Source organism: Bombina bombina, chromosome 8 (assembly GCF_027579735.1).
Source record: "Bombina bombina isolate aBomBom1 chromosome 8, aBomBom1.pri, whole genome shotgun sequence".
Taxonomy (NCBI): domain Eukaryota; kingdom Metazoa; phylum Chordata; class Amphibia; order Anura; family Bombinatoridae; genus Bombina; species Bombina bombina.
Window position 1 is genome coordinate 319,469,439 of NC_069506.1, and position 21,226 is coordinate 319,490,664.

Sequence of the window (21,226 nt, forward strand, 5' to 3'; positions counted from 1 at the left end):
ATTAAGTGACCTCCTCATGGAGCTAGAGTTGGCAAAGACAGACCCACGTCTACCTGGACTAAGCTTTCTGTACACTGCTCATGGTGTCAATCCTGTGGTGTCTAAACTGCCATATAACCTGCAAGAGAAATGGGCACAACAGGGCTCAAGATACAAAAGAGACTATAACGTATCCTTTCCTCCATTTTCATACTTTTGCAGGTACATCAGCGATCAAGCCTGGATGAGAAACGATCCCAGCTTCAGCTTCTGCAAACCCAACTTGCCTGCTTCATCATCCTTACCAACATCATCAAGGTATGATAACACGGCAGCTAAACGTAGAGACTTTAATAGAGCAATATCTGTTAAAAGGACAGACATCTCATCACCCGTATCCTCTCCTGCAAACCAGAGTGACTCGGGCGAGAGAGATAAAGACCCTAATCGTCAGTGCCCTATTCACAGGAAGCCTCACCCTCTTAAGAAATGTCGTGGGCTTAGGGCAAAGACTTTACAAGAGCGCAGGGAGATTCTCCAGAAACTTGGGAGTATGCTATAGGTGTTGTGCTTCTTATGGTCACTTTGCTAAAGACTGTAAAGATGTTATAAAGTGCACAGAATGCAGTAGCGACAGACACGTTACAGCTATGCATCCTACTCTACTTCCAGACAACCCACAGCAGCTGACTCCACCCCTGTCGCAATTCATGGCGGGGAGCAATAAAGTCGTGCTCCAGTCACAGCGAGTGTTTCCTCTGCATGCACAGAAGTCTGTGGAGAAGGCGTAGACTACAAATGCTGTGCCAAGGTATGTCTAGTCAAGATTTACCCACAGGATCAACCTGAGAAAGTTGCTAGGATGTATGCTATAATAGATGAACAGAGCAACAGATCCCTGGTTAAGCCTAAATTCTTTGAGATCTTCGGCATAGAGGGTCATGCAACACTGTATACTCTCAGAACCTGCTCTGGTCGTGTAGAGGCCTTTGGCAGAAGGGCCAATGGATTCATGGTCTCTCATATCAAAGGAAATGAAGGCATACCCCTACCAACATTAGTTGAGTGTGACCAGATACCAGGTGAAAGGGAAGAGATTCCTACTCCAGAGGCTGCCTATCACCATCCTCACTTAAGGCACCTTGTTGATGAGATTCCGGCAATGGACATGAATGCAGAAATCTTGGTCCTGCTAGGAAGAGACATTCTCAGAGTACATAAAGTACGCGAGCAGTGTAATGGACCTGACAATGCCCCTTATGCACAAAGACTTGATCTAGGCTGGGTGATAGTGGGCGATGTATGCTTGAATAGTATGCGTACGTCATCTGAGATCCACTCCTTCAAAACTTACATATTAGAAAATGGACGTGCATCCCACTTCAAACAGTGCTCTCGCCATCATGAAGTAAGGGAGAAGCCTTCTGACATCATCCAAATACCTGATGGTACTCCTATCCTTTGTTATGACAATCCGGGTACCACAGTGTTTTGTACTACAAGTGATGACAACAAAATAGCCTTGTCAGTTGAAGACAGGAAATCATCTAAGCCCAAACAATGGCATTATGTTCCATCTGAAATTAATCCTGCAGATCATGCCACCAGGCCAGTGTCTGCAAGTGTCTTGGCAAATTCTTCTTGGTTAACAGGCCCTGAATTCCTGCTGGATCATCCAGAAGAAACCACAGCTGATGTCTTCAGTCTTCTAGAACCTGACAACGATCCAGAGATTCGTCCTGAAGTAAAAACCCTTGTCACCAGAACTGAAAAAAGACTCGTCTTGGGCTGTCAACGCTTTGAACGTTTTTCCAAGTGGACAAGGCTTGTACGTACCATTGCAAGGTTAGTCCACATTGCACACTGCTTTCACACAAATCCCACAGATATTCACTGTCAAGGTTGGCACGTGTGCCAAAGGTTTCTTTCTGCAAAGGATATTGCTGAAAGTGAACTGTTCATAATACGCAGTGTACAACAGGATGTCTTTGGCTCAGAAAGTAAATCTATCCGTGACAAGAGGGGCATTCCAAAAAACAGTCCTATAGCTAACCTGAACCCATTCTTTGACAATGATCATTCCGAGCCAGCTCCACCACTTCAAAAACTCCAAGAGTGCTGGTACCTGCCTTTCTTCGGAGTGTATCATCCACATAAGCCAAAACAAATCAGGGTAGTGTTCGACTCCGGTGGCCAAGCAAATAGCAAACGATGGGCAGTGCTGTTCACTTGCATGAGTGTGCGTGCAGTACACATTGAAGTAATAGAAAATATGGATGCCTCAAGCTTCATAAATGCTCTAAGGCGATTTGCCATCAGAGGACCAGTCAAAACATTAAGATCTGACTGTGGAACTAATTTCGTTGGAGCCTGTCGAGAGCTACATCTCAACTCTAGGCCATTTCAAGACCTTTTAGCTGATAGGGGCTGTACATGGATTTTCAATCCTCCTCATTCTTCCCATATGGGTGGCTCCTGGGAGAGAATGATAGGCATCACACGTAAAATACTGGACTCCATGGTTATGGACTTGAAATCCACAAGACTCACCCATGAGATTCTAACCACCTTCCTGGCAGAAGCATCTGCCATAATCAATTCAAGACCACTTGTTCCAGTTTCTGTAGATCCAGAGGCCCCAATTCTCCTTTCTCCAGCTACTCTTCTTACCCAGAAGCTTGGGTCTGTTCCTGTTCCACCTGGAGACTTTAAAACAGGAAATCTGTGCTACAATCAGTGGAAGCGAGTACAACACCTTGCCAACTGCTTCTGGAATCATTGGAAGATGGAGTATCTCCCTACTCTGCAAGGACGCAGGAAATGGCAACGTCTGAACCCTAACATCAAGGTTGGAGATCTTGTTCTCCTCAAGGACCAGCAAGCTGAAAGAATCGAATGGCCCATGGGATTGATTGTAAAGAGCATTCCTAGTGATGATGGAAAGGTGCGTAAGGTGGAGGTGAAAGTTGCAAGACAAGGGACTATAAAAACTTTCATCAGACCGATCACAGAACTTATTTTGCTCTTGCCCTTTGGAGACTGAACTTACTTATGTATGCTGTTGGATTCTTCCTGTGACTTCAAGAAGGAAGTATCTTGAACTTTAATTGAAAACAACTTGAAGTTCATATTATTGTTGTTGTTGCATTATATGTATGTTCTCCTTATATCTTTCAGGTCTTCAAGACATCTCTGCAAATTACACTGTTATGCATAACTTCCGTTATGATTTAAATAGTGACATTTATTATGCCAGACGGGGAGTGTGCTGCCTCAATGAGGCATAGAATATTACATAGCCTCTGTTATGTTCATGTTGTTATAGTTAAGAAATCATATATTTTTATGCTATTGTTCTTAAGGTTTCCCTGTGTTTGTTCTGTACTGCCATCTACTGACACTTTTTGGTAATGCTCCTGTTTTCTAGAATGTCTTACCCTCTGACCTTACTATGCATTTCCTTTTTGTGTATTACTCCGCCCTTGTAGTTTTATGATATTTTCCTGTGTCATGGCTGCAGCTAACAGCCTCATGTAACAAGCACTCATGTTAATACATTGCAAGCTACGATCAGTATCATCTTTTGACCGCAAAATACTTTAACCATTCATTCATCTGCTGTAGTGAAATTGTGCCAAAATTGTTGCCATGGCAACCACCAAGTGTCAACAAACCCCATACAAATGAATTAAAAAAACAAATGAATTAAAAAAACTAAATATACCACAATATACCAAATAAGTGAACATTGCAACCATGTACCTATACAGAGCAAGTGGGAATCATAATGCAAACGGTAGATACAATTAAAGATCAAACAGAATATCAATAGAAAAAAGTATTCAGCAAAGATAGATGTTATGGATGGGCAGCAGTTAACAGGACCAATGAGCAATGCTTAGATTAAACATTTCATTACAGGCTTATACTGAGCAAGCAATATATACATATACAGGGCATACTATCCCCATCATACAGGCAGGTAGACAAGATAGCGGAACGACTATAAGTAGAAATCACACTGCAGGCATACATTAGCATATATTAGCAGGGGGTGTCCAATGTATATGTATTGGGACTTATCTCATTAGTATCAATGTAGCGCTGGCAGGAAGAGGGGCTATCAAGGCACATGAACATGGAGTAACCAGTAACACACTCTATGCATACAGATAAGGAGAAGATAAATACCTGATGGGTTTAGAGGGATATAGCTCCGCAGAGAGTTGTGTGTGTTACCGGAGATACAATAAGCTTGGAGTACTGCACATGCGTATCGCAATAAAGCAACGCCCCTAAGGCTATCGCTATGTGAAAGTTAATTGGTTAGAGGAGACAAGCCCCTATGTTGTCAACAGGCAACAAACAGCTAAAGACAGCAGCAAGAGCAGCTGGAAAAAGAGATCACTGGATACGCATAGCCAGAGATTGTTAAGGACACCCTTACACGGTGTAAAAATTCATATGGGGAAAGGAAAAATAACTCATATGGGGAAAGTAAAAATAACTGATCTGCCATATATAGCACAGACACAGTCCCTAAGGTTCAAGCTGATTGACCACATCCCACCACTAAACCGCAGTGGGGACCGTGACAAGCTACTACTCCGTAGAGAGGCTGAATGGATTTATAAATTGAACACAGTCCACCCACACAGCCTTAACATGAGTATCGACTGGCATTGCTTCTTGTGACATCAGAAGACACAGGTACCACCTTTTTGTTCCCTGTAAACACTGTGTTTACTCTCTGTGGTTAGTCCACAGAAACAAGTGTGGTTTACTTATCATTTGACTTATTTTTTTGACTTTCTGATGTTCTCCATTGCTTTTGGATATTGTGGACATTGATTACCTGGTTTCATCCTTAAGACCCAAACGTGGGCATTTGACATTGAATTCTATGTCTATGTATATACCTGCTATCTATTGGGTTTGTTTATGTGAATACCTGTTAAAAAATTTTTTTGGTGTGTCATATAACGGAGGTTGCCTTACATTGTGTATTTAGCCATTGGACATTTGGATATGACGCATACTATATCTTATATATATATCTTTTGTGTATTTTTATGCATTTGGAGTATACATAGCGATCCCTTGAGTTGTGTTGTGTGTGCCTTTTTCCACCCTTGTTTTAATACAATAGGTTAACTGTTTATTTTTTAATCAAATTTGGCTTTTTGTAAACTCAAAATTTGCTTTTTTGATATACTATACATGTACTTTTTTATCCACTGTGCATGTACTCTTCTGTACAATATGCCCCCTTGATTAATTCTTCCGTTTACCATCCGGTGCTAATGGATCTACCAACTATTGATTAGCTCAATATTCCTGCATTTGACCGTGTTAGGGACTGTGTCTGTGCTATATATGGCAGATCAGTTATTTTTACTTTCCCAATAAGAGTTATTTTTACTTTCCCCATATGAATTTTCCTTTCCCCATATGAATTTTTACACCGTGTAAGGGTGTCCTTAACAATCTCTGGCTATGCGTATCCAGTGATCTCTTTTTCCAGCTGCTCTTGCTGCTGTCTTTAGCTGTTTGTTGCCTGTTGACAACATAGGGGCTTGTCTCCTCTAACCAATTAACTTTCACATAGCGATAGCCTTAGGGGCGTTGCTTTATTGCGATACGCATGTGCAGTACTCCAAGCTTATTGTATCTCCGGTAACACACACAACTCTCCGCGGAGCTATATCCCTCTAAACCCATCAGGTATTTATCTTCTCCTTATCTGTATGCATAGAGTGTTTTACTGGTTACTCCATGTTCATGTGCCTTGATAGCCCCTCTTCCTGCCAGCGCTACATTGATACTAATGAGATAAGTCCCAATACATATACCTTGGACACCCCCTGCTAATATATGCTAATGTATGCCTGCAGTGTGATTTCTACTTATAGTCGTTCCGCTATCTTGTCTACCTGCCTGTATGATGGGGATAGTATGCCCTGTATAAGTATATATTGCTTGCTCAGTATAAGCCTGTAATGAAATGTTTAATCTAAGCATTGCTCATTGGTCCTGTTAACTGCTGCCCATCCATAACATCTATCTTTGCTGAATACTTTTTTCTATTGATATTCTGTTTGATCTTTAATTGTATCTGCCGTTTGCATTATGATTCCCACTTGCTCTGTATATGTACATGGTTGCAATGTTCACTTATTTGGTATATTGTGGTATATTTAGTTTTTTTTAATTCATTTGTTTTTTTAATTCATTTGTATGGGGTTTGTTGACACTTGGTGGTTGCCATGGCAACAATTTTGGCGCAATTTCACACTGGGGGAGGGTCTTATGGAACAGTATAAATGTTTGCTTCATTCTATGTACTCTGGTCTGATGAAGGGGTGTATTCCCCGAAACGTCACTGAATAAATCCAGTATTGTCAAGACCAGTGAGTGCTGTCTCCTGATTTCCATAGTCTACACCATATTCTAGCAACCTGGCATTTGGAACTAAAGTGTTAGTGAGAGTGCACCTGCCAATACCTGCTGTATATATATATATATATATATATATATATATATACATATACACACACACATACATAAATACACACACACTCATGGCCAAAAATATTGGCACCCCTGCATTTCTGTCAGATGATGCACCACCTCACCCAGAAAATTGTTGCAATTACAAATATTAGGCATTCTCATGTTTATTTCCTTTGTTTGTATTGGTATGACACAAAAAAGTAGAGAGAAAAAATCAAAATCTGACACATTCTACGCAAAACTCCAAACATGGACTGTACAAAATTATTGGCACCTTCTCAAAACTGTAAGAAACAATTGCATTCCAAATTTGTAAAGCTCATGTAATTTGTAATTAAACTCACCTGTATCAATAAGCAGGTGCTGACAATATAGAAATCACACCGGCAAACAGTTAAAATAGTGAAAAATTGACTTTTCTGTTGTGTGCGTCTGTGTGCCACACTGAGAATGGAGAAGAGAAAGAGCAGCTAAGAATTGTCTGAGGATTTGAGAACAAAAATTGTGGAAAAGCATGGACAATCTCAAGGTTACAAGTCGATTTCAGCATTGCTTATTAATGGAGAACTTTCGCACCCCATAGTATTACACAGGGGCACCCGACAAGGATGCCCCTTATCTCCATTGCTGTTTAACATCTCACTAGAACCCTTAGCAATTCTGCTGTGCCAGCAACTAGATGGGATACGGATAGGGGCACAAAAGCTGGTTTTGCTGATGTATGCAGATGATATACTTCTATGCCTAAGTAATATCAATAAAAATCTCCCGATATTTCTGGATACTGTTAACATGTTTGGTAGGATTTCTGGTTTTAAAGTTAATGTGTCCAAATCCGAACTCTTATGGATTAACAAAAAAGATCATACTATGAGTCATCCGTTTAGAGAAACAGCACAGATAACTTATCTGGGGATCATTTTAAGCCCAAACCCAGAAGAATGGTATAATTTGAATTATAATAAATGTTTTTCAGAATGTAAGAAAAAAATGGAAGATTGGATAAAACTTCCTATTTCATTAACTGCTAGGGTCACGCTTATAAAATCTATTCTGTTCCCGAAAATATTCTATCTTATTCAGAATATTCCATTAGCTATTCATAAAAAAGATATAGTGAACTACAATAAGGTATGTTCTAAATTTTTATGGCAAGGCACCAAAGCACGGATTTCTATATCCTGTTTGATGAACAGTGTAGAGGCTGCTGGTTTAGCATTGCCCAATATACATCTTACAGTTTGGCGGCGCGGGTTAAAGTGGCAGTGGACTGGTTGACAGGGCAAGAACAAGTATCTCCAGTAGTATGGGAAACTACATTGATGGCACCTTATCGCTTAGAGGCTATCTTGCACTGCCCAATCACTTCCCTCCCGACGCAGATATTTGCGCTACTAACTTTTAAAGATATAATCGTTGCTTGGCTTAGGTTCTGCGTGAGTTTGGGCTTTTCACCCCACGTTTCTAGATACTTACCCATTACAAGTAATCCAACCTTTACTCCAGGAATATCAGACGTGGTTTTTAGATCTTGGCATGACAAAGGACTGGTATATGTTGTGCAACTGTTAAACGCAGACCTAGACCTAGACCCAAATTGATTACTAACTTTTAGGGAAGTTAGTAATCAATTTGGGTTATCAAATAAAGAGTTTTATGCTTATTTACTGCTAAGACATTATATTTACGAATTAAAAAAAAGTTATGGTATAGAGTGGTCCTTTCGCGAACTTCCAACTAGGATTAATAATTTTCAAAGGGGTTTGTACTCTATTGCACCGTTTTATTCTCCTCTCAGTCAAGGGCCTTCTGCAGATCAGGTAGGGTATATAGTGACAAAATGGAACAAAGTATTTCCAGAAATAGATAATGAGGTTATAGAGAACGCGTTTAAGGTGACTCAGAAAAGTTGGGTTCTGACTACATGGAGAGAAACTCAGATCAAAGTGGCTCTAATGGTATACTTAACTCCAGCAAAACTTACTAATTGGTATAAGTTAACGTTCAGATGTTCCAGATGTAGCTCAGCCAAGGTGGACATGCTGCATTGCTTTTGGGCTTGCCCCAAAATAGCCCAATTTTGGGCTAAGGTAATATATTGTATGAAAAGAACTCTTAAAATAGATTACAATATACTACCTCTGGAAATATTCTTTTTGGTTAAATCACAACTCCCTGTTAGAAATTATAAAATGATTAACTTGATTATATTACTCGGACGCAGTTTAATTTTAAGAACTTGGAAAGCTAAATCAGCGCCTAATTTAAAAGAGCTGAAGAATGCGCTGACCGCACATTATATATTTGAACAATATAGCCTGCAAAATCCTACAGATGTGCAAATAGCTACCCTTTTTAAGCATTGGAAATGGTTTATCATCTCCTTTCCAGCCAATGGAGACTCAAATGGCCCTTGTCAGGCCATTTAAGAACTCTGCTCATGTTCAATTGCAAGTGCTAGCTGGAAACCTACCAAGTACTTAGATAGAGGATAGTGAGGAGATGGGATAAAGTTGACTCAGAGATCTGTGAAGGGTTATCAGAACAGGTATATATTGGATGAATGCGGGGGGGGGGGGGGGGGCGCGGGGGAGAGAGAGAGAGACATCGTACTCTGAAAGAGACCCCCTTTTGTTGTTTTTTTTGTTTGTTTGTTTTTTGTTCTCCCCCAGTGTTATAGGTTAATTTTATGTATAGTCAAAAGTGCAATGTGTATTGAAGTTAATTACTTAAAATTTGAGGACCTTTGCAAATGAATCTCAAAGTGGCAGTATGGTTATATATGGGAGTATTATGAATAAGAAATTGATTCTGTTGTTTGTTTGTTTTTTTCCCTGTTGTAACAAATGTTGAATATCACTTGTCGTTGAAAATAAAAAAAAAAAAAATGTTACAAGTCTATCTCCAGAGATCCTAATTTTCCTATGTCCGCAACATTGTCAAGAGGTTTACAGCCCATGGCACTGTAGCTAATTTCCCTGAAAGTGGACGAAAGAGAAAAATTGATCAAAGATTGCAACAAATTATTCAAATGGTGGATAAAGAACTTTGATCAACTTTCAGACAAATTCAAGCTGACCTTTAGGTACAGGGTACAAATGTGTCAGCTTGCACTATACGTCCCCATCTGAATGAAAAGGGATGCTATGGTAGGAGACCTAGGAGGACCCCACTGCTGACACAGAAACATAATAAAGCCAGATTGGAGTTTGCCAAAACTTACCTGAGGAATCCAAAATGCTTTTGAGAGAATGTGCTGTGGACAGTCGAAACAAAATTACAGCTTTTTGGAAAATAGAGAAATGAGGCTTTTAAAGAAAAGAATACAGTCCCTACTGTCAAACATGGTGGAGGTCACTGATAAATTGGGGTTGTTTTGCTGCTTCAGGCACTGGATGTCTTGACTGTGTACATGGCATTATGAAATCTGAAGACTCTGTGATGAACACCGGCTACCCTGGCTGGGTAGCTCCGCAAGTAGGGTCCTTCCTAAACCTGGAACATACCGCTAAGTAGCGGAGAAAAGTGATTACAGCAGAGCCCACCCAAAATAACCAGTATTTAGGTGGAACAAAAACAACTTTATTGTGGAAACACACTGTTTATATACCCACACTCATCTTGATAAGGAGTCTTATCAGACCCCCAGATCTCTCGCCATTCCCGCCCCTCCAGACAGGCTGGCGCCCCTCATAGTGTCCATAGTCTTATAGAGTCCTAGGGATATAGAGATGGTGGTTTTGGGGCGATCCCGGAAGAGCGGCGGCACTCTCAGGGTGTCGTTGGCAAGCCCTTTGTCCCCAGATGCTACAGTCCAAAAAGCGACATGATCCATGGCTGGGGGCCAGAGCAGCAGCTGATCAAGTGGACACCCGGTAGGCCAAGTGGAGTAGGGTTGTAGAGGGGTGGTCCGAAACCCCAAGTTCCCAAGGGTGCTCCCTTCCAGTGATCACCCCACCTCTGGCCCTCCCTAGGGGGTATCAAGCCTTGTAAGAGCGGAGCTCTGGTGCAAAGGGCCGCTGGAGTGACCTGGGGTAAGGGTCAGTGGGTATTCGGGGAGGCGTGGCTAGCCAGTAGTTCCAGGAGCCTAGCCAGCTGTAAAGGGGTTAGGTTGTCAGGGATTAGCTCTTCCGTGAGGGTGTACAGATCACAAAACAAGCAAAAGCAAGAGTCTGAGAGATCGCAAATGCTGTGAAAAGGCCAAATACAGTGTGAAAATGGAGGGGGCTGGGCAGTAGGGTGTAGGGCTTTAGCCTTGACAGCATGGTATCCGTGACAATTACCAAAGAATTCTGTGGTGCAATGTAGGGCCCAGTGTCAGAAAGTTGGGTTTCTGTCAGAGGTCATGGTTCTTACAGCAGGACAATGACCCAAAGCACAAGTCAAAAAGTACCCAGAAATGGTTTAAGACAAAGCACTGGAGAGTACTGAACTGGCCAGCAACGAATAGAGCACTTATGGAGAAACTCAAAACAGTAGTTGGGAAAAGGAACCGTTACAATCTAGAAGAACTGGAGTAGTTGGCGAAAGAAGAGTGGTCCAAAATTCCAGTAGAGAGATGTAAGAAACTAATTGATGGTTACAGGAACCAATTGATTTTAGTTATTTTTTCCAAGGGGTGTGCTACCAAATATTAAATTGAGGGTGCCAATATTTTGTCCAGTCCATTTCTGGAGTTTTGCGTGGAATGTGTCAGATTTGGCTTTCTACCCTCCACTTTTTTGTGTCATACCAATACAAACAAAAGAAATAAACATGAGAATGCCTAAACATTTGTAATTGCAACAATTTTCTGGACAAAGTGGTGCATTATCTGACAGAAATTCAGGGGTGCCAATAGGGTGTGTGTATGACTGTGTGTATATATATATATATATATATATATATATATATATATATATATATATATATATATATATATATGTGTGTGTGTGTGTGTGTGTGTGTATTCAAACATATATATATATATATATATATATATATATATATATATATATATATATATATATATATTTTATGTGTGTGAATTTTTATTTTTTTTCCTTGCACAAATTTGCAATACTTCTGTACATGTAATTTTGCTTTTGCAATGATTTTTCAAAGCAGCTAACAACCTAATTTTAATGCCTGCGGCAAGGGATGAGGTCACTTGTCACAAAGGAGGGCAAGCAATGGGATTTGAACCAGGTTTCAAAGCAAATCACATTAAGACCACTTCAGTACTCTACTTCAAAAAAGCAATAAATCTGACATTACTGAATATATTTACGTAGTCAAGGGAATGGTGCAGTACAGTCTAACTAAATGCACTTCTAAGAGACCGGCTGTTTCATTTGCTAGAGCACCGTCATATTAACGTATTTCTGGGCTTACTTCTCTTAATCAGATATTGATGTTAGTATATTAAAAAGTAAATGCAATCTTCGTATATATATATAAAATGGTATATCTCATCTCTAGCTAGGGAAAAATAATGAAGGAGCTGAAACGTTCTCATACAGGACAGATTAAAGCTGCAGTCTTGCCTAGGAGATATGGCTTGTTATTTATCAAATGTCAATGCTATGAGATATTGCACTGCGTATATTATTCAGTATCGTTGCATTTCAGGATACATAAAAATAAATAAGGAAATAAAATAATTTTTTTTTTACATCAGCTAGAAAACAGCTCACGGTAGAGTCATTCTCCAGTTGACAATTAGATTAATGAGCCAGGATATCAGAAACAGCCTTTTTTTAATCTCGCCAAGATGGAAACAACAAGGCTTTTCAATTTGTTTTGTTTTTTCAATATTTGCCAGGCAGCTTCAGAATAAAATATCTTAAGTATAAACAAAAATCTGCCTAAAATAAATAAATAAATATTCTAAATGCATTTTTTCATGGACATCCCTATGAGGTCACTTTTTCATTAGATTTATCTATGAGGGGTTCATAATAAATAGAGGGGCTTTATTTATTTGTTTGTTTATGATATTTCTTTGTTTTAAAAAAGGACTGAATTCAAAAATTTATTTTTTCTACATTTTTTGTATCCACCAATGTAACGATGGGAGTTTTCCCTATAAGCCAGTATGCAACATGGATCTCATATTAACTTCAATATCAATGAGAACAGCTTTAACTGAAAGGGACAGTCTAGTCAAAATTAAACTATCATGATTCAGATAGGGCAGCAATTTTAAACAACTTTCCAATGTACTTTTACCATCAAATTTGCTTTGTTCTCTTGGCATTCTTTATTGAAGAATAAACCTAGGTAGGCTCATATGCTAATTTCTAAGCCCTTGAAGGCCACCTCTTATCTCAGTGCATTTTTCTAGCTTTTCACAGCTAGGCAGAACAAGTCCATGTGTGCCATATAGAAAACACTGTGTTCACTCCCGTGGAGTTATTTATGAGTCAGCACTGATTGGCTAAAATGCAAGTCTGTCAAAATAACTGAGATAAGGGGAAAGTCTGCAGAGGCTTAGATACAAGGTAATCAAAGAGGTAAAAATTATATTAATATAACAGTGTTGGTTATGCAAAACTGGGGAATGGGGAATAAAGGGATTATCTATCTTTTTAAACAAACATTTTCAAGTAGACTGCCCCTTTAAATGGACATAAAGCTTAACAAATTTATTTATTGATTCACATAGAGAATACAATTAAAAAATCCAATTTACTTCTATTAGCAAATTTACTTTGTTCTTAATGTGCACTTTGTTGAGAAGTACAGTATACCTAGGTAGGAAACATGCATGTGTAGCATTTAAAATGATAAATATTTTTGACCACTAGATGGCATCAGTCTTGTACAAGGTATAACATTGGTAAAAGTATTATTTCAGACTGCTGACATAGTGCTTCTGACATAAGCATGCTCCTGAGCCTACCTGCTTTTCTATCAAAGGATTAAAGATGATTTAAGGGACATGAAAGTCAAGATTAAATTTGCATGATTCAAATAGATTAACACCTCTAAATCATGACTCAGCAGGAAACCAGTGGATTGTATACTCCAGGTAGGGAATGAGTCCTTACCCCAAGTGAAGGAGTTTAAGTACCTTGGGGTTTTGATCTTGAGTGAGGGGACAATAGAGCATGAGATTGGCCGGAGAATCGGAGCAGCGGGGGCGGTGTTGCATTCGCTTTACCACACCATTGTGGCGAAAAGAGAGCTGAGCCAGAAGGCGAAGCTCTCTATCTACCGGTCAATCTTTGTTCCTACCCTCACCTATGGTCATGAAGGATGGTTTATGACCGAACGAATGAGATCGCAGGTACAAGCGGCCGAAATGGGTTTTCTCAGGAAGGAGGCTGGCGTGTTCCTTAGGGATAGGGTGAGAAGCTCAGTCATCCATGAGGAACTCTGAGTAGGACCTTCGCGTAGAAAGGAGCCAGTTGAGGTGGTTCGGACATCTGGTAAGGATGCCCCCTGGGCGCCTCCCTAGGGAGATGTTCCAGGCATGTCCGACTGGGAGAAGGCATTGGGGGAAGAGCCAAGACTAGGTGGAGGGATTATATATCCACACTGGCCTGGGAACGCCTCGTGATTCCTCAGTCGGAGCTGGTTAATGTGGCCAGGGAAAGGGAAGTTTGGGGTCCCCTGCTAGAACTGCTGCCCCCTTGACCCGACCCCAGATAAGCGGATGAAGATGAAATGAGATTCAAATAGATCATGTAATTTTAAGACATTGACATTTATATTTTTTCATATTTATTTAGATCTCTTGGTATCCTTTGTTAAGAAAGAATATTTACGTATATCATACACTACCGGAGGTTAGCTGATGATTGGTGGATACACACATTTGCTTCTTGTCATTGGTTCGCCATTTGTGTTCAGCTAGCTCCCAGTGGTGCTTTACAGCTCTGGAGCTGAATTGAACTATGTGTTTAATCCATTTGCATGGGTTAGACACACAATTACATGCCAGCAATAGCGCAATAATAAAATGGTCTAACGTATTAGAGCATTTTCTTTTTGTTATTTCCCTGTAGTAAATTTGATAATATAAGTAAACTAGAAAGCTTTTCAGAATTGAACATCAGCTGAATCCTGAAATAGAAAAGTTTGTGCTTCGTGCCCTTTAACCTTTTTTTTGTACAAACATTCAAAAGTTTCATTAGTGTTCTTTCTTATGCATGAAATGTTTTAATATAATCTCCATTTACCAGTTATTGCTGAGTGTTCACAGCAGAAAAAAACATATGGTAGATGCATTTTAATCTTAAACTACATTTTTTAATATATAAAATATAGGGATTTATCAATGGGGTTGCCGCAATGCACATTACTTGGACTATAACAGTACATGCTCCAGCCGGTCTATATTAGCGGCTACGGAACCAAACAGTGAATTACCTGCAGTGCACACTACAGTTGTCCTGAGATTGTCTGTGTATTCCACCAGGCTTTTTAGGGGTGTGTCTATGGACTGTTCAGCATTATCAAAGCCCTGAAAATGTTGTCTATTAAATGGATGTTTTAAATGTTAAACCATATTACTTTCAGTTTCTGATTTAGCAGACCCGGCAGAGTTTATAGCATCTGTACAGTTTAGTGGATAGGGCATCAGCATAGAGCAGTTTGCTTTTCTGCTAAAACCAGACATCCCAACTCTCCCTGAAGTTCAGGGAGTCTCCCTGATTGTAATAGCAGCTCCCTGATGCCAGCAAATTGAATGCAATCTCCCTGAAACTCCAAGTACCATGATCCAATGAGGCCGAAATCCAGAAAAGTGTTTCTTTAAGGAATGCCTTTAGTTGCTGGGACGTTATAGAACCCTCAAAGCAAGCATCAGTAACCAAAAAGCCCCCACTGATTTTAATAAAATTAAAACACAAATACTACCTTATTTACTGCACGTAATTAAACTTTGTATGCTAAAATATTTAAGCATTCAACAAGCGTACGATCACTGGAAAATAGGTTTGTTGTATGTGGTTGTGCAATAAAGCTACTTTTTTTAATGTGACTTTAGTGGGAAGCTACTTTAATAATACGTCTATCTTATTTAGGGTTTCAAGGTGTCTAATATATAACTGGGGAGTGGGGAGGGGGTGGCGGCGCAGTAGCGGGTGAAGCCACCTCCCTGAAATGAGTTTTTGCAGGTTGGGATGTCTGAAAACTGAAAATTGTACAGTTTACATTGGAGAAATTGTGAAGTACAATCCCTGGATGTCTAGTAAAATACTTTAAAGGGACAGTCTAGTCCAAAATAAAGATAGAGCATGTAATTTTTAAACAACTTTCCAATTTACATTTTATTACCAATTTTGCTTTGTTCTCTTGGTATTCTTAGTTGAAAGCTAAACCTAGGAGGTTCATATGCTAATTTCTTAGGCCTTGAAGGCTGTCTCTTTTCTGAATGCATTTTGACAGTTTTTCCCCACTAGAGTGTGTTAGTTCATGTGAGTCACATAGATAACACTGTGCTCCCGCACGTGGAGTTACCTAGGAGTAAGCACTGACTGGTTAAAATGCAAGTCTGTCAAAAGAACTGAAATAAGGGGGCAGTCTTCAGAGGCTTAGATACAAGGTGATCACAGAGGTAAAAGTGTTTTAATATAACTGTGTTAGTTATGCAATACTAGGGAATTGTTAATAAAGGGATTATCTATCTTTTAAAGCAATAAAAATTATGGTGTAGACTGTCCCTTTAAAACAGAAAATAACCTGTTATATCTAGGGTTGCCAGATGTCCTCCATAACAATACTAAACAATCTGTAGGTGACGGACACAATGGTCTGTGAGGTCACAGAATCTCCCCCCCCCCCCCACCACAGCTTTACCTTAGACTCCACTCCTGATCCTACCAGGTATATTTTACACAACTAAGCAGTCATTTTACCCCTTGTCTGTCAGTAACAGAGAAATCAATAATTGTACGTCTTTGGTTGCCAGTAACGCATTTAAACAGTAGAGATTTGACCCCTTTACTGCCCCTCACTTTTTTTCTGCTACATATCCGTAATGCGTTGAGGCATAGGAGACCTTTTACATTTAACACTCAGGGACTTTATATAAATGGGACATTTAAGTGTTTAGATTTTGCTGGACAGTCTGATACAATACTGGACAGTCCAGTTGAATACTAGACACCTGACAACCCTAGCTATGTCTTCAGCGATATTTAATTTTTAGCATATTTTCAATGAATGTAATTTTTATATTTGCACAGTTTATATCAACAATCATACATTGCACTTTAAAAGTTTTCCATAAAAAATATGTTTGTAAGCACATAACATGCAATCTTTAGTTGTCCCAGAGCAGTCCATGGATTTAACCCTTGAAAAGCCTAAGTTTATGTTTATTTCATGTTCCTTACCAAAGACAATTAGGGAAAGCTATAAATGACCTCTTGTACAAAATGCACTCCAAACTCTTGGGATCGGAGAAAACAATGAAATGATATGAAAGTGTGTGCTTTTTTTGATACTACGTGTGAGTAACCATTTCATTTGGGATGGGGGGACTTAAAGAGACATTAAACCCTAAATAATAGCCAGTAATATATATGATTTAAAGGGACAGTCTACACCAGAATTTTTATGGTTTTAAAAAATAGATAATCCCTTTATTATCCATTCCCCAGTTTTGCAAAACCAACACAGTTATAATAATATACTTTTAACCTATGTGATTATCTTGTATCTAAGCCTCTGCAAATTGCCCCTTTATTTCAGTTCTTTTAATAGACTTGCAGTTTAGCCAATCAGTGCCTGCTCCCAGATAACTTCACATGCACAAGCACAGTGTTATCTATATGAAATAAGTGAACACCCTCTAGTGGTGAAAAACTGTTAAAATGCATTCTGAAAAGAGGTGGCCTTCAAGGTCTAAGAAATTAGCATATGAACCTCCTAGGTTAAGCTTTCAACTAAGAATACCAAGAGAACAAAGCAAAATTGGTGATAAAAGTAAATTGGAAAATTGTTTAAAATGACATGCTCTATCTGAATCATGAAAGTTAATTTTGGCCTAGACTGTCCCTTTAAAGCAAAGATTAGACTAAGAATAATTAAAAGATGTATTTTTAAAAACATATTTGGTCTAGCATAATGCTTTAGAAATGTTTATCAAATTATTTATCTACTAAAAAAAAAAAACCTTTCATGATTTAAATAGGGCATGTAATTTTAAAGAACTTTCCAATTTACTTTTATTACCAATTTTGCTTTGTTCTCTTGGTATTCTTAGTTGAAAGCTAAATCTAGGAGGTTCATATGCTAATTTCTTAGACCTTGAAGGCCGCCTCTAATCTGAAAGCATTTTGACAGTTTTTCACCACTAGAGGGCGTTAGTTCATGCGTTTCATATAGATAACATTGAGCTCAGGCACGTAAAGCTCCTAGGAGTCAGCACGGATTGGCTAAAAATGCAAGTCTGTCAAAAGAACTGAAATAAGGGGGCAGTCTGCAGAGCCATAGATACAAAGTAATCACAGAGGTATAAAGTATATTAATATAACAGTGTTGGTTTTGCAAAATTGGGGAATGTGTAATAAAGGGATTATCTACCTTTTTAAACAACAAAAATTCTGGTGTTTACTGTCCCTTTAATGGTGAATGTGAGGCTTGCGCATTTGTGTCTTTTTGCACTAAACAAAGATAGCAGCCCCAAGCCACATTCGGCAATTTTCGGAACCAGATTTATTCTTTTGTAAGTGCAACACACAAATATCTGCAAACCCGGTGAATTTTATAATGAGATAATCAGATAAACATTTCTAAATGATTGTTATCTGTCCTTATGTAAGTTGTTTAAATGCAGAGAGGAAAAAAGTGCAAAGCTTTAGTTTCAATTAGTAGGACAGTGAACACTGAGATTTTTGCCCCCTTTTCATATAATTTAGCAATTGCTAATTCTCAGAACCTGAAATGCACCTACTGACATCAAGGCTAACTCAGCTACATATCTGTACCTAATAGGCTGTATCCGATAACAATTATGGGAGGAGTTTGTCCATTGAAAAATAATAATAATAATTGGAATAAAAAAGGATATACGTGTTTTAAAAAATGAAGACTTGCTAAGTTGCTATTCTATAAAACAGCAATATCTTGCAGTTACAGGGTGTTTGCTGTCCCTTTAAGTTATGGACACATCTCTCTCTGGATTTATCTCTCTATGGCTGGATCTGTACAATACCTCAGGTACATCACTGCCATATTCCTAAGCAGATATTGTCCCTTGCACAAACCAAAACAATGATAGGTATTTGGTTCAGCAATACTCATTTAAAGGGACATGAAACCCAAGTATTTTCTTTCATGATTCAGATAGAGAATAACATTTTAAACAACTTTCCAATATACTTCTATTATTTGATGTGCTTCCATCTCTTGTTATCCTTTGCTGAAATGTTTTTCTAGGCAAGCTCAGGAGCAGCAAATAACCTAGATTCTAGCTGCTGATTGGTGGCTGAATATATATACAGATTGTCATTGGCTCACACATGTCTTCAGTTAGAAACCAGTAGTGCATTGCTGTTACTTCAGTAAATGATACCAAGAGAATGAAACAAATTAGATAATAGAAGTAAATAAGAAAATTGGTTAAAATTGTATTCTCTATCTGAATCATGAAAGAAAAATTGTGGGTTTCATGTCCCTTTAAAGTCTATTTATTTGTCTTGGTTAACCGTATTTCTAAAATGTGCTCAGCTACTGAGTTAACCCCTTAACGACGACGACGTATGCCATACGTCCTCAAAAAAAAAGCACTTAACGACCGAGGACGTATGGCATACGTCGTCGGTTTAACAGAGCACTGGAAGCGATCGGAATCGCTTCCAGCTGCTCTAACAGTATTGCAGGCTTGCCTTGAGGTCTAGGCATCCTGCAATACTGTTCCCGAGTGCCGGGACCGGATTGATCACTCCCCCACGAGTGATCACTTCCGGTTTCGCTCCACGTGTAGCCCGGCAGTGTTTCAGAGCATCGGAAGCGATCGGACACGCTTCCGATGCTCTGATTGTGTGCTAAGTGCCTCGGTGGGTTGAGGCACTTAGTTAGTTATAAAATAAAAGTAATAATTAAAAAAAAAAAAAAACGTATATTAAAAAAAAAGCCCTAAATAGCCCCCCCCCTCCCCCTTCACTAGGCATCCAAGATGGCGATGCCCAGTGCATCATGGGGCCTCTGGGGGTGTCCCTAGCCTGCCTCATCATAGGGGCAAGCTAGGGTCACCCAATCTGAGCCTCCCACCCTAAAAAAAAAAATAATAATAAAATACCCCATTTGTCTGATCATGTCAATATTTGTAAATATTGACTATGATCAGTGTGGATCTCCCTCCCTCTCCTCACTTGCCATTTTGTTGGAGAGAGAGAGAGAGACCTGTATTTAGCAGAGAGAGAGATTTATTTCTTTTATTTGTTAAAAAATATAGAACCAAAGGCTCTTTTCAGAGCCATTAACCCCTAGCTTGCCAGTGATCACTATATATCACTGGCAGTAACATAGGTGCACTTTTTTTTTGCTGCATTTTGCTGTCTGTGCATTTTTTTAGGGGTTAATTTTGTTGTTATAATTTTTTAAAAACCCAAAGGCTCTTTTCAGAAACATTTAGTTAATTTAATTTAATTTTCAGAGCCATTAACCCCTAGCTTGCCAGTGATCACTATATATCACTGGCAGTAGCATAGGTGCACTTTTTTTGCTGCATTTTGCTGTCTGTGCATTTTTTTAGGGGTTAATTTTGTTGTTGTAATTTTTTAAAAACCCAAAGGCTCTTTTCAGAAACATTTAGTTAATTTAATTTAATTTTCAGAGCCATTAACCCCTAGCTTGCCAGTGATCGCTATAAATCACTGGCAGTTGCATAGCTGTACTTTTTTGCTGTCTGTGCATTTTTTTAGGGGTTAATTTTGTTGTTGTAATTTTTTAAAAACCCAAAGGCTCTTTTCAGAAACATTTAGTTAATTTAATTTAATTTTCAGAGCCATTAACCCCTAGCTTGCCAGTGATCGCTATAAATCACTGGCAGTAGCATAGCTGTACTTTTTTGCTAGTTAATTTAGTTAATTAATTTAGTTAATTTAATTTAATTTTCAGAGCCATTAACCCCTAGCTTGCCAGTGATCGCTATAAATCACTGGCAGTTGCATAGCTGTACTTTTTTGCTGTCTGTGCATTTTTTTAGGGGTTAATTTTGTTGTTGTAATTTTTTAAAAACCCAAAGGCTCTTTTCAGAAACATTTAGTTAATTTAATTTAATTTTCAGAGCCATTAACCCCTAGCTTGCCAGTGATCGCTATAAATCACTGGCAGTAGCATAGCTGTACTTTTTTGCTACTTAATTTAGTTAATTAATTTAGTTAATTTAATTTAATTTTCAGAGCCATTAACCCCTAGCTTGCCAGTGATCGCTATAAATCACTGGCAGTTGCATAGCTGTACTTTTTTGCTGTCTGTGCATTTTTTTTAGGGGTTAATTTTGTTGTTGTAATTTTTTAAAAACCCAAAGGCTCTTTTCAGAAACATTTAGTTAATTTAATTTAATTTTCAGAGCCATTAACCCCTAGCTTGCCAGTGATCGCTATAAATCACTGGCAGTAGCATAGCTGTACTTTTTTGCTAGTTAATTTAGTTAATTAATTTAGTTAATTTAATTTAATTTTCAGAGCCATTAACCCCTAGCTTGCCAGTGATCGCTATAAATCACTGGCAGTTGCATAGCTGTACTTTTTTGCTGTCTGTGCATTTTTTTAGGGGTTAATTTTGTTGTAATTTT